The sequence below is a fragment of the Pezoporus flaviventris genome, unplaced genomic scaffold (assembly GCF_033815535.1).
Source record: "Pezoporus flaviventris isolate CSIRO_AGI_PZ_B2104156 unplaced genomic scaffold, CSIRO_AGI_Pfla_v1 ptg000055l, whole genome shotgun sequence".
Classification (NCBI taxonomy): Eukaryota; Metazoa; Chordata; class Aves; order Psittaciformes; family Psittacidae; genus Pezoporus; species Pezoporus flaviventris.
In genome coordinates this window covers 2,330,000-2,343,563 of record NW_026892603.1, presented here as the reverse complement: position 1 = coordinate 2,343,563, position 13,564 = coordinate 2,330,000, and positions in this window count along the sequence as shown.

Here is a 13,564-nt window from a genome sequence, read left to right as displayed (position 1 = left end):
CTATGGCAATCAGGGCTGCAGAACTGACAAGAGCGAATAGTTTGGGGAGGAATCCAAATCAAGATCCAAGTCAGAGAAAGGTATTTTCATTTCTAATTGATATATTTAGGTTAAATCTATGGATACCTCTGCATTAGCAGCCTAGCAATCTATTCCTCTTGCATGTGAACATTTCTTGCTTGAAGGTAGATGATTTGCACTGAACGCAGAGCTGTTGAACATAATGTAACAAAGAAAAGCTGAATAAAATCTTTCAGAGGTGCTAGTTCTCCTATTTTAAACATGTTAGTCTCTTATGAAGATTTGTGAATGAAGTAAGCATCAAAGTGAATACTCAAGTGCTCTTGATAAATGCAGGTTTCTTCCACAGTCTCTCGGAAGAATGAAGTATCTGTATTTATTGTATGCTGTTGCACACACCTAGCCCCTCCATCTGTCTGTTGTGTTTGTTTGGTTTTGGTGTTTTTTTTTTCTTCTCCTCCTCTCTGAAAGAAAGTATTTAAGAATCCAGGTCTGAAAATGTTACTGGAAATTATTATCTTTTAATCATTTGGAGCAAAAGAGTTCAAAACTTCCCTTTGACTGGAAAATTAAGTTAGTAAGTGCTTTTTTTCATCAACAAGCTTTCGTCAGAAATTAGTGAAAAAGATACAGGATTAATATGATTAATAGGTACGTAACCAGAGGTTTTTATTGCTTTTCAGGGAGATATGTATAACTGGAGCAATAGCAGTTATATTAATGTTATGAGACTTCTGTTAGGACTTCTAAGAGCTAATCAGCCATTCTTTTTAGTTGGGCTAATGCATGTTGTTGATACTGATTCAGAAGAATCCGATGAAGAAAATGCAGATTTCAAAAGAAGATGATGGGAATGTTCTAAACAATTTGCTGAGGAGGACACTGATATTAACAGTTTAAGAACCTTGATTGAAAAGGTCAGGGATTTTACTTATCTAGGAGGAGTTTTGCCATTGACTATAATGAGGTCAGGATGTCACCTTTGCATGTGAAATTTTCACCTCTTTATGGTGTATTTGTATTGAGAGAAACAGGTAAGATTTCAAGGAGAGCTCTTGAAAGCCCTGTTCAACGTTTGTATCTACTGAAGACATGCACCATGTGGCACTTAGGGACATGGTTTAATGGTGGACTTGTCGATGTTAGGTTAGCTGTTGGACTTGATCTTAAAGGTCTTTCCTACTTAAATGATTCTATGATAGTCATATCTTTCTCAGCCAGCAGAAGAGCTCTCAGGGGGGATGGAACTTGGAATTGCAGCTAGCAGTAGTTAAGTGCTCATTTAGTCATATAGGCAACCCAGAGATGCTGAAACAACTTATACGGACCATCAAAGCAGTGGAGGAGATACAAAAGTGTATAAAAAACAATTCTTGATGATTCTTTGCCATCTTTTGTCAATTATCTTTAAATGTTTTTAATAGATTTTGTCATACACTCTAGGTACGTTTTCCTGACGCCAAAGTATCTGCATGCTTCTGTCCCCTCCATTACTAGTTTTCTTCAGTGATGCCTAAATATAAGTTTGTGGCTTCTTCAGTGTATTCTGATTACATGCAAACAGTGCATACTGGTATGCGTAGAAGATTTTTTTTTTGGATGTCTGGCAAATGGAATCCTTTTTCTGTAGGCCACAAAGTAGCAATAGAGCTGCTTCTACAGTTTCACTGTAGTTTTTATGGAGAGTCTGTGTACATTGCATGTGAGAAACATGGAAGTGCTGATTAACTTCGTAGTGACAAACAGTATAATTTCTGATCCTGCTTCCCATTTACTTATCCTCAGAATGGTCATCCATACTTTTGGAGTGAGCTGCTGGGATGTTTATTGCCTGTGAAGTTTGTATGCATCTTTTTTCCTTTCATTTCTGTGGAATGTTTGATTGCTGTCTTTGTAAGGAGAGGCTGGGCTGGGAGAGAGGGCAAGAGACACAACTGCGAGTCTGTCTTTTTCAAGTGACATTTGGACCATAACTTAGGTTTTTATGCATAGAAATGTCAGATCAAAATACACTTCTGTATAGATCATGAAGCAACATAATAAATTCATTATTGTGTTAAGAAAACAAGACATGTATTCTTTGCAGTGATTTCAGTCTAAGTACTACAGGAGAGTGAAAAGGCTAAGGAAAAGACTTTTTTTTTTTTTATTTAAGGCCAGAGAAATATAATCAAAACAAATGAAAAGTAATCCAGATTAGAAAAAAAATACCTCAAATTCTGCTAGTTTACTCTGATGAAGGGCAGTTTTCTTGCATGAAATTGATTAACTGTGTGTTACGTAAACTGAAGTATTTCTTTTAAAGCATCATAAAATTGCTTCTTTTTCAGGTTCCTATTGCTGCGGTATGTATACAGTGATTTTATATTACTTTCCTTCATGAAAAAAACCCACTGTATAGTTTCCTGCTACAGATAGCTTAAAATCAAGCTAATAAAAAGACCAAAATCTGTCATTTATGGTATATAGTTGTATTCTAAAATGAATGGGAGCTGCATAGATTGCCGAGGACAAAACTGATGTCTAATTTATTTATCCTGTTTTGTTGAGATTTATTTTTTTATTTTTTAAAGTCCAACATTGTGAAGAGATGTGGAATACACGCGAGGCACGCATAAAGCACAGGCAATGACTCTTCATCCTTAAAGCAGTTATTGAACGTCAGTGCAGTGATCCGTCAGGTTTTGATATACAGGCTGTTTTCCTCTTATCAATAGACTTTATCCACTAATGTTGGTGCTTCAGTTAGACAAGGGAATAATTACCTATATTGATACTAGTGGAGCTGATATTACTGACACATATCAAGGTAAATCAGATGAGAATCTGACTCCTGTCAGGTTGCTAGTGATTCAATCTAATTATACTGAATTAAATATAATTGCATATCATCATCCAGTCCCCAGAATTTTAATAGCAATTAGGTTTTCATACTTCACGTGATTTTTAAAAATCTGAAGTATAATGTAAATTCTGTGAAGCTTGTATAAATTTAAGTTTCTTGGAAAACTAAGCACTGTTTAAAAAAAAATACCCATTTTGGTCAGGAAGCTTTTGTCAGAAACTACCGATAAAGACGTAGAATCATAGAATCATGGAATGGTTTGGGTTGGAAAGGACCTTAAGATCATCCAGTTCCAACCCCACTGTCATTGGCAGGGATACCTCACACTAGACCATGTTGCCCAAGGCTTTGTCCAGCCTGGCCTTGAACACTTCCAGAGGTGGAGTATTTACCACTTCTTTGGGCAACCCATTCCAGTGCCTCACCACCCTCACAATAAAGAACAACTTCCTTATATCTAACCTCAACTTCCCCTGTTTAAGTTTGAACCCATTACCCCTTGTCCTGTCACTACAGTCTGTGATATGCAGCTGTACCTGGAATTGCCCTGACTCAGGTGTAGGACGTTGCACTTCACTTCATGAGATTGGCATTGGCCCACCTCTCAATTGTGTCAAGGTCCCTGTGGATGGCATCCCTTCCCTGCAGTGTATCAACTGAACCACACAGCTTAGTGTCATTGGCAAACTTGCCCAGGGTTAATGTAGATAATCAGTGTATGATTCTGAGTTTTTTACCTGTTTTATTAGATATTACAATACTTTATTATGTAATACAAAATTACAGAAGTTTCATATTTTGTTATAAAAAGAGGGTACTACGAATAATATTTCTGTTTGAAAGATGACTGCTTTATTTGAGTTCTCTAGGTTTATACTCATGTAGAATAGGGTTGGCTGTGGCATCATTAGAAATGCAAATGTAAATACAGTTTTTGTGTAGAAGATAGCTGAAGAAATAATTGTTTCTGAATCAGGAATTCATATAGTTCTAACCATTTTCCAGCTGGTTAATTGTTTAAAATGAAAGTGATGCTGTGCAAATGGGCAGTAAGCATTTGATGCTACATAGTAAATGGTGCTTGAAATAAGTTATGTTTCATTCTGTATCAAGCTTCAAATTGTGCACTGATACAACACTAATGTGTTGCCAGAAGAAATAAAGGGAAGTTTAGAGGAATGAATTGTTATTATTATTTTGAAATTATTATTTGAATTTAATAATAATTTGAAAAAATTGGAATTAATATTTGAAATTATTATTATTATTATTTTGAAAATTTTTAAAATCTGGAATAGATGAGGAAGTTCTTTGGTTTAGTAACTGCAAGGTTACTCATTGTGGTTCCCATTTCCTACTAGTAACAAATTGGAATCCTGTTATTTCACTGTATATTGATTTTTCTTTTGCAGTGCATCCAAAAATTAATAGCAGCTTTGCCTATTTTGTTGCAGTTCTCTAGTAAAAGGAGAAAAAATGACCTCCATCCTAAAAATTTCAAGTGAGAATACAACCAGTAAAAACTTACTGGTTTAAATGGTAATGAATATTTCTGGGAAGCAAATGGAGGCTTTGGACTTGGATATAAGGGCTAACACGGGCAACTGGATTTGTCAAGATCATATTGTCAGAAAACAGCTAGAAAATACTAAGAGCCTGCCAATGTCACTGACAGAGAAGTATCACCTGGGAGCAATAGGAAGTGAACATGTGGTTGAAGAACTCTTCATCTCCATCCTGCCTGTAACCTCACCCTGGAAGCTGCAAGAAGAGGTCACTACAGACCTCTTCTTTGTGGCATAGTATCGTGGACCTACTACAGAGAGTGTAATTTTTTAATCTCTCTCACTTGATTGAGAGCCACAGCAAGGGTCATACCAGGAAATGTATAAGATATAAGAGTGGAATAAATTTTGCCTAGATAGGCAGTAGCATCATATAATAGTGAAGCCTGATTGTTTTGTGATTTTTTGAAGGCCTACTCTATGTTAATGTTGAGTTCCTGATTAGGAGTCCTCTTTCATGTCCCAGTGAAAATAAACTAGATTTAATAGTATAACAGAATTTATTCACTCATCAGTACAGAATTCCTGGAATGAAAAAAGATCAACAGAACAGCCTTCTGTGCAAGATTGTAAAATCTGCCATTTTGTTATGGAATGGGGTATATTTTCCTTTTTTTTTTCTTATTCCTGTCACACAGAAGGTAATTATGGCTTTGTGTATAAGCGTTAGAGACAATTTGGAGTCAATTGAATAACTGGAGTAAAGAAGCTGAAGCAAAAAAGGCACTTTCAACACGTCATGTTTTAGAACAGTGAGCTATGAAGAACCTGGCCTCACCTAAAAGAAAGAGCTAAACTCTATGTTCTTTTACAATCACATTAAATGCAGTCAATTTCAATTGGCTGTTTCAGTAGCAAAGGAGCATTTTCTGCATGATTTATGCAGAAAGAATGTTTGTTTCTTTCTAATCTTATTCAAATTTCAGTAACCCTCTAATTACTATGTCCAGTGGGCATAAATATTATTTAGATAAAGCACAAGGCTGAGACTATGTCTGAGCATGTAGAATTTTGTCCATGATTGCTTCATGAAGGCTGGGATTTGTCTTCCTACACAGGAAAAAGTTAGATGCCACTCTAAAACTATGCATCTGAATTCAGTTGTGGTGAAATTGCTCTTGCTTGAAGGACTAATTTCCCTATGCAATGCAGCTTTATATCCTCTGGATGCTCAGGCCTACATCCCAAGCCATTGCGTCTCTCTGTAGGCCCATCTAGATGGCTAAGCATTCTTAAGCATTCAAGGTGCTGGCAATATTGTCCAGAAATCCAAATAATTTTCTACATTTTTCTTCCACCTTCTGACTACTACACTGCACCATATCCCATAGAGAAGGACTTGGAGGCCAGGAATATTGCAATGTGCCTCTGCACATTCTCTCTTCTCAAACCCATTGTAGACTAGCCGGTTAAAACAGTGATGAGAGGAAACATGCTACCCAAAGAAAACAGCTGGCCAGTATATTGGCCTAATGGCTATGTAGTCATGTGTAATAAGAATGGTATTACCTATGTGCACTAAAGGGCATGCACTAAGCCAATATTGATACATTTTGTGCTGGTATAAGACCTTCTTAAACATTGTGGTGCCTCTGAGAGTAAGGATGTTTTCTCTTCCTGTATTTTTCCGCACAGCTTTTTCCCCAGTCTCCATGGCAGACTTGAGTCCCAGTCTGTCTCTTGGCTCTTAACAGAAAGCTCTCTGCCAGCCATAGGCAACCAGCATGGACAAGTCTTAACCTATTTTTTAACCCTCTTCCTAGCCTGAACAATGCAGAATTTTGGATTACAGGCCTCTTAATGACACAAAATCAAGAGGGACAACTTGATTGTAGGAGACATATGAAAAGAAAGAAGAAGGGCTCATCTTCTAAGACAAATCCCACCATGCTCAGTATCCTAATCATAGAAACCCACTAGATAATGAGTGGATTCTTCAAAGTCACAAGACATCTAACAGCCACTAGTCAGCTCTGCATGCAACTTCTAATACTTCTTGTTCATCTTTCATGAAACTCCAGCTATAGGCAAGGAGAATGTCTGTATGTAGTCAACCATTGATGGCAGGAAGGAGATGACAACCGAAGCAGCACAGGCTTGGCATACTGAAAACAGTGAAGCTTGAGCAACATCCCACCATTGCATATGAGTGATTACTAGCCCACAGCACAATTCTGGACAGGCTGAGTACAAAACTTGGAGACCCCAGAGAGACACAGGTGCCTTCTCTAGTGTCTGCAGTAGTTGTAGCTCCAAGCCTAGCTAGAGATATCAGTGCAGTATGCTTGAGCAGCGTATGTGCTCCTACCATGAACAGTCAGAAGTTTAGGGTTCCTGTTTCTTCCGCAAGGCTCTGGTTCTCCAGGTTGGTAACTTCCCACATGATTCTGATCCTTTGCCTGCTCGTGACCTGGAGAATGTCTGGTGTGTTTAAGATGCAGGAGAGTGAGCAGGTGTTTGGAGACAGTATCTGTGGTCTTTGGCTTTGTAGACTGTGAAAGACAGCCTGCACAGGGGTCCTAGGGAAAAAAATAGTTTAAAGCAATGTGGTAATGTGCCATTTTTATTTTGTGTATTTCTAGATTGAGCTGAATAAGTGGATCAAGACACTCTTGATTCAAGTCCCCCTCCTTCAGACTGGAGTGGACACTTGAAACTAGCAGTCGTGTGCTCTCTTTATGACAGTGCTGTTTCACTTGGTGATCTGTCCTAGTTGCATTCAGGAGAGACCTGACTTAGCAGTGCTAGACAGCTAAGACAGCTGTGTTTGGTCTGAAATCAAGCCCGGAGTTCGCACTGTGTAAGAAGTTTTCCTGTTTTGCATTTCTTAAGTAGTTGGGTGTCTACTGAGCTGCAGGGAGTTCCAGCAGAGAACAAGAATGCAGGGAGAACTGGAGTATCTAGAGCTGTACTCAAGAGGTTTTGGTGGTGCTTCATGGTAGTGCTTCATTGCGTGCTTTGTGTAGTGGAGTTACAAGTCCTTGTTTCCTTCTTGTTCTGCAGCTGGGTATGTTTGTATGTAAAAGTTTGCATCTTCTCCTCCTGTGAGATACAGGTGGTAAGGAAGGTATGAATTCCCCCAGTTTTGGGGGCAGACAATTGGGTAGCATGTAGAGTCTATCACAACTGGCTTTCTCTTCTGCTGGATCAGATTTAAGGTACCTGTGTATGTATGCAGCCTGGAACTTTGGCTTCTCTGAAGTGATTTTCATGTAAGAACAGGTTTTGAGATGATGAATGGGAAAGGACAGTTCTCACTTCTTCAGGTGTCAGCTTCCATGTTTGTACTGCTTGGCCAGGTTGTCTGGCAAATATCTAAAAGAGAATGTGTCCTCTGGGCAGAACCTGCATATCTGTATCCTTAAAGTTCCTTTCTGTCCAACTGGCAAAATTAGTAGACAGATGTTGCATGAAGCCTGAGATAGTGCTCACAATTTTTGGATACTTAACTTTTTTAAACTTAGAATGTTTTCTTCTCCTACAATATCTGACATTATTCATGGATCTGATGTAGGACCATGAAATTTTACTGGTAGTGTAGTTGTACGTATACATGTGGCCTTCCAAATGTGTTCCAGATCTCGCTATTGCTCTATATATCTACCATCCTAAACTATGCAAAGGGATTTTCTTTCAAAATGAAGTGGCTGTTTCTCTAATTTTCACACACAACTTTTGGTAGAGGTTTGCCAAGGGGAGGGCTAGATATTATGGCTTGGCAATGTGGCAGCAAACATTTTTTTAGCTCATTCCTTGAATGTTTTTCCTAGAAAGTTGCCTTTTAAATGATATCACCATATTTCTTCCTGAATTGAACATTTGAGGAAGTAGGTGAACATAGAATATTCAGCAAGTTCTACAGAAAGTCTCACATCCATAAAGACATAAGTGAAGAACTTGTTAACAGCACTGCTGTTTCTCTGCAATTCAAAGGGGAAGTAGCCTGCTATCACTTGAAGGGGTCACTTCTCTGTTCAGAGTAATCATAACAATTCATCCTTCCTCTTGTGGTATTTATGGATCCCTTCTGTCAGATCTCATTTAGACTAGTTACACCATCAAATGTAGATAGGAAGACAGGTTATAATGTGGAATTAAAAAAGGACCTCAGTTCAGCTTTTAAAATTGGCATGGATGAGTGACAGACCAAAGCTTTCTGGGCTTAGATCAGGCTTGTGCATCTAAATCAGTTAAGACTCTTAAAATAAACAGTAATTCATGGTTCTTAACTGTTTTCACACATTGGTAAGGGGAAATTCACCTACGGTTGCTATGAAATTAACAGTAAACTTACAAACAGATGAAAAACCCCCAACAAAACAGTGATTCTTTACCTCTTTCTTCCAAGTGAGCTTTAAATTTTCTGGATGAATGCTTTTTAAAATATAGAACCTTTTCTTTCAAATTCCTCCTTCAACCTACCTGTTCTAGAAGTTGTTTGGTTCCTCCCAACTAATTTCTCCTTCCTGCTGTGTAGTTTCTTGAGTGGATTGTAAGAGCACTCATGCTGTGGTCACTGTTCCCCAGAGTAGTTTCCACATCATCTTTTTATCATAGTTATACCTCTGTTGAGTCCCCATCACACTGATTGGGATTACTTTTGCAGTGTTCATATCTTAAATTCTCAGAGAGGTTTCACTTTTCTCTCCAGGTACTTCTGCGAGTCATATGAAGACTTTCTGTCTTAGAATTCTTAAACACAGTATTTTCTGTAGAAGTGTTTAGATACCTGCAGTTTTGAATATTGCATCTTTTTTCACTTGATTAATTTCACAGGGCTTTAAACTGAACTTTTTTCTTTCTAAAATACATCATACCCTTTTAAAATCAAATTACTGTAATGGAAAGTAATGGACTTTGTAGTAAAGTATATTTAAAACAGTGTTAAGCCAAGCCATTTTTGCTAAATAAAGATTTTAAGCTGCTTTTTATTAAAGCATGTGGTGTGACAATTTTGGAAAAGAATGAAATATATTATTACAATACATAAATGCAATATTATTGAGTGCAGTATGTTTGTACATAGATGCACTATGTATAGAACTTAATCTCTTGCCATTTTGTTTTTTTTTAATGTATTTTCACATTTACTTTAAATGCTGACTAATATAGAAGAATGGTGTTACACACATAGCATCAACAAATGGAATGCTGTAAGCAAGTTATAGTCAGTAACTAAATCAATCCACAGTAACCTTTTGAAGAAAATGATGGCACATTACCTAGATAGCAAAGCTCTTAATTTTATTTTGGGAGTTTCAATTTTCTTTTATGCCTTTTTTTTTTGGTGTGTGTTTTAGTGATGAATATGACTCATATGAGATGAAGGAACCCTTCGACATTCTTGTGTTTCAGCAACAGTGGGAGTGCTGTAGTCAAAAAAACACACCAACCAAACCCAACATAGATGGGGGAAGGCAAATCACTGAATTTGGTGACATCAGTGGGTAGTGTTGAAAAGAGGACTTTTAAAAATCAGAATATTTGGATTGATGGCTGGGGAACACATCTAAACAGGTCCATCTTTGTTATATTATTATCAAATACAAGTAAGTATGTAGAGATATATGTCTATATTCAATTTATTCCTATGCTATAGGTTGATACAGATTGACGTAGATAACCAGACAAATATTATCTTTATCCAATCTGGTTAGGGAAGCTCAGGTTGAAAGTGGTGCTGGATGAACACCTAGGACACTCAAGCAGTTGGTTGTATATCATCTGGAGTGGGAATGTGCCTGTAAAGAAAGAAATTATAGAAAGTTGTTAAAGGTTAATCTGAGGAAGAAAAATATCAACATTGATTGTGGGTAACACTAAACTTGTGTAAACAAAGATCTATATTGGGAAGGTAGTTGCCTCAGCAACTACCTAGTGAGATCAAAGGAAAGGATTAAATATGAGGAAATCTGTAAATTTAGGGGGAAAGCTGAAACCCAAGGCTGTGGTAATGTTGGCAGCTGGGGAAAATGGGTAGATGGGCAAATTAAGGTGATGAGAGGCAGCACCTGAGTAGTATGATGATGACTTGTATAGGAGAAAGGCTGAGTTCATGATGGTCAGCCTGGAGGCTGTTTTGAGAGGATGGGTATAAGGTGAACATAAAAAGGTAAGTTTTGAGAGATAGACTAATACATTCTTTAGTTATATTTGAAGAATGTTCTGATATTGTGGGTGTGTTAAGCAGTGACATGCTGGAAGAATGTGATTTATGTCAAGACTTAATACAGGTGCTTAGCTGGAGAGTTACTTGGGTGTTAAGATGGGATGTACAGAGAACTACTGAATTTGGAGGTGTTACCAGCTCAAGTTAGCTTGTATCTGAAAAAACTGCATTATAGTCTTGTGTAATCCATACTGCAATCTATGTAGGACCTGATCTTAAGCATTTCAGTATGTTGACTGCTCAGCTCATTTCTTGTTTTCTTGTGGTTTTGTTTTTGTTCTTTTTTTTTGTTCGGTTTGTTTTCCATTTATTTTTAATCACAGTGTTAACTTAGAAGTTTCTGAGCTTGATGCAACCATGACATACTGATTAGGTGTTTAATGATGTTGATAGTAACAGGCTTAGGTTTATTCATTGCTGACCTAATCAGATTATTTGTAACAGTCAATTTACAAACTATGTTTTTAAATGCCAGCAAGATGTAGTAGCATTTAAGCATGAGTTTGGGTTGTGGTGGTTTTAATTTCTATACTTACTTACTTTTACTAAATCAGTTCCTTTTTTGGTGGTGTTCTGCAATGCATTTCAGATACTAAACTTGACCTTCCTTGTGTAACACAGGTGTGTCAGCAATTACTCCTCTGTTTCTTTTTAGAAGCACTTAGGTGTCAAGTATTGCACTATAATTGAATAACAGTCTGGGTTTTTTTTGTTTTTATTTTCTGTGATTGTGCTGGATTTTTTTTTTTTTGTAAAGAGTGAGGTATGTGCCTAACTTCATGTTCTTGATTACTTTCATTGATTGTTTTTTAGATGACTGGGAGCAAAGTTAGAATAGGTTTTAATTGTTAGATTAGTTTTTTAAATTTTACAAAACTTCATAGTTGCACAAATGTAGTTAATGAGTTCCAAGGAGCAGGTAAAGACTGCTTAAATTGTAGATAGAATAACCTGTAATAAGCACGTTGGCTGTTTCCAAATGTTAGTCAAGTTTGAATTAATAGTAGGCAGACTGCTTCAAAGGGCTAAAGTAAGCCAGTGCAACAGCTTGTATATATAATATGGAAGATGTGGGAGATAGGTAATTAGAATGTAAAAATTAAGAGAGTGAGGATAATTTACTGTGCTGCGTATGTTTGGAGCTTGTAAGACCAATGTAGTTAACCAGCAATGTATGAAGAATGGATTTAGTGTGTTTAAACAGGAGAACCAGAGTAAATTCCTTCATTCCAAGCTGCTGCACGTTTTATGCTTTTGGCACAATTTTAGTCTGACTATCTACTATTCTACCACAATCAAAGTAACCTGTATGACTGACCCTACCTAAAAGTGGGCCTAAATATGGCCAGTATTCTGTCATCTTAATCTCACAAGAGCTTTTACATAGGAAACTTGTAATGGCGTTAGAACTACTTTTGTTTCTAAGCAAATGGATTGGAACTGAATATATGAAAGTGATATGAAGGCAGTGTGTTGCTGAAGACTAAAGGCTGCTGTTATCTGTAACCTCTCCTCCACCCCCACTTTTTTTTTTTTCTGTTTTAGGAAGCTTGTACATAAAAATAGTTTTATTTGACAGACTTGAGTTCCTCTTCCACTCACCAAATTAATTGTTGACTTCATATGATGATAGACTAGGAAATTTAGGCTTTCAGAGCCGAGCCAATCCACAAGACACTTTCAAAAATACTGACAGTAAAGTTTAACTTCTTCTGTGTATAGAAGAACAGTTTTACTGGTAAAAGTGTTTGCACAAGAGATAGCTTTACTGCTGCTTGCTTGGTGCTGCCTCTGTATTTAAAGGGGTGGAGCAAGGGAGATGCTCAGTTTCTAAATTAACTTAGAAAGCAGAAGTCTAAGTCTTGTAATTTTTTTTCTGGATCATATTGTCCAAGAATGGTATGCAAACTAGAAGGAGAATTATTTTTCTTTTTTGGCCACTCTTAACAGTTGTCAGTGATAATAAGAGATGCATCTTTTGGGTCTTTCTACGTATTAAAAGGAAAAAAACCCGCCTTTGTAAATGAACAAAGTTAGCGGACTAATGCCATAAATCTGCAGCTGCAGCATCTGCAGAGCTATTTCTTACCCCTGAGAAGTCAAAAAAGGCTGCATGTTGTTAATTCTCATCAGCATAGGGGTTAAAACGAGCTGTGTCCTGAGCACACAAAGTGGCTGCATATATCAAACTGCAGGTCGTGAATACAAGATGCAAATCTCCTCCAAACATTGTGGTTTTTAGACTGAGATAGGGATCCAGAGATAACAAAGACAACCAATGCCTTTCAATAGTTTCTATTGTAATAGAATCAGAAGGAGGTTATTTCTCACTCTAATGTCCTAAACATTAATAGTGGAAATAACATTTCCACCAATGAAATAAGCTCCATAATTATGGGACTGACTGATCTCATTTTGAGAAAGTAGAGCTGTAGCTTTAAATGCCTCTCTCTCTTAATGGAGGTTTTCCTGTGACAGGGAAGCAATAATAGTACATATTTTTTCATCAAGGCAGCTGCTGTAGTCTGTAATGCATTTTCTTTGCCATTTGCCCACATTTAATTGTGACAGTGTATAAACTTAGGTAACGAAAGCCTCTCTATACTAAGGAAAGGTGTCTTTCTCACTGACAGTGCTAGCAGATATGCCTGACTTGAAAAAGGTATTGTATTATTCGCAAAAATCCTATAATTTTTCTTTCTGAACCTCTTACCTAGTTCTCTTGCTATATGAAGTGCATCATGAAAAAAACACCACGTTTCTGGTGAGTTATCGATATCTGTTACTTTTCCTTACCACAATTAGTAATAAGTCTAGAAAAAGACCAGACACAGAACATTTTTTTCCTGAGTCTTGGCACATTGGCTTTTCAGTCTGTGTATATTCTTGCTGTTTTGCTTGCTTTCCAATTTTAGATTGTTGTAACTCTCTTTAGACAAATCTAAGTAGAAAGTTGTTTGTGTC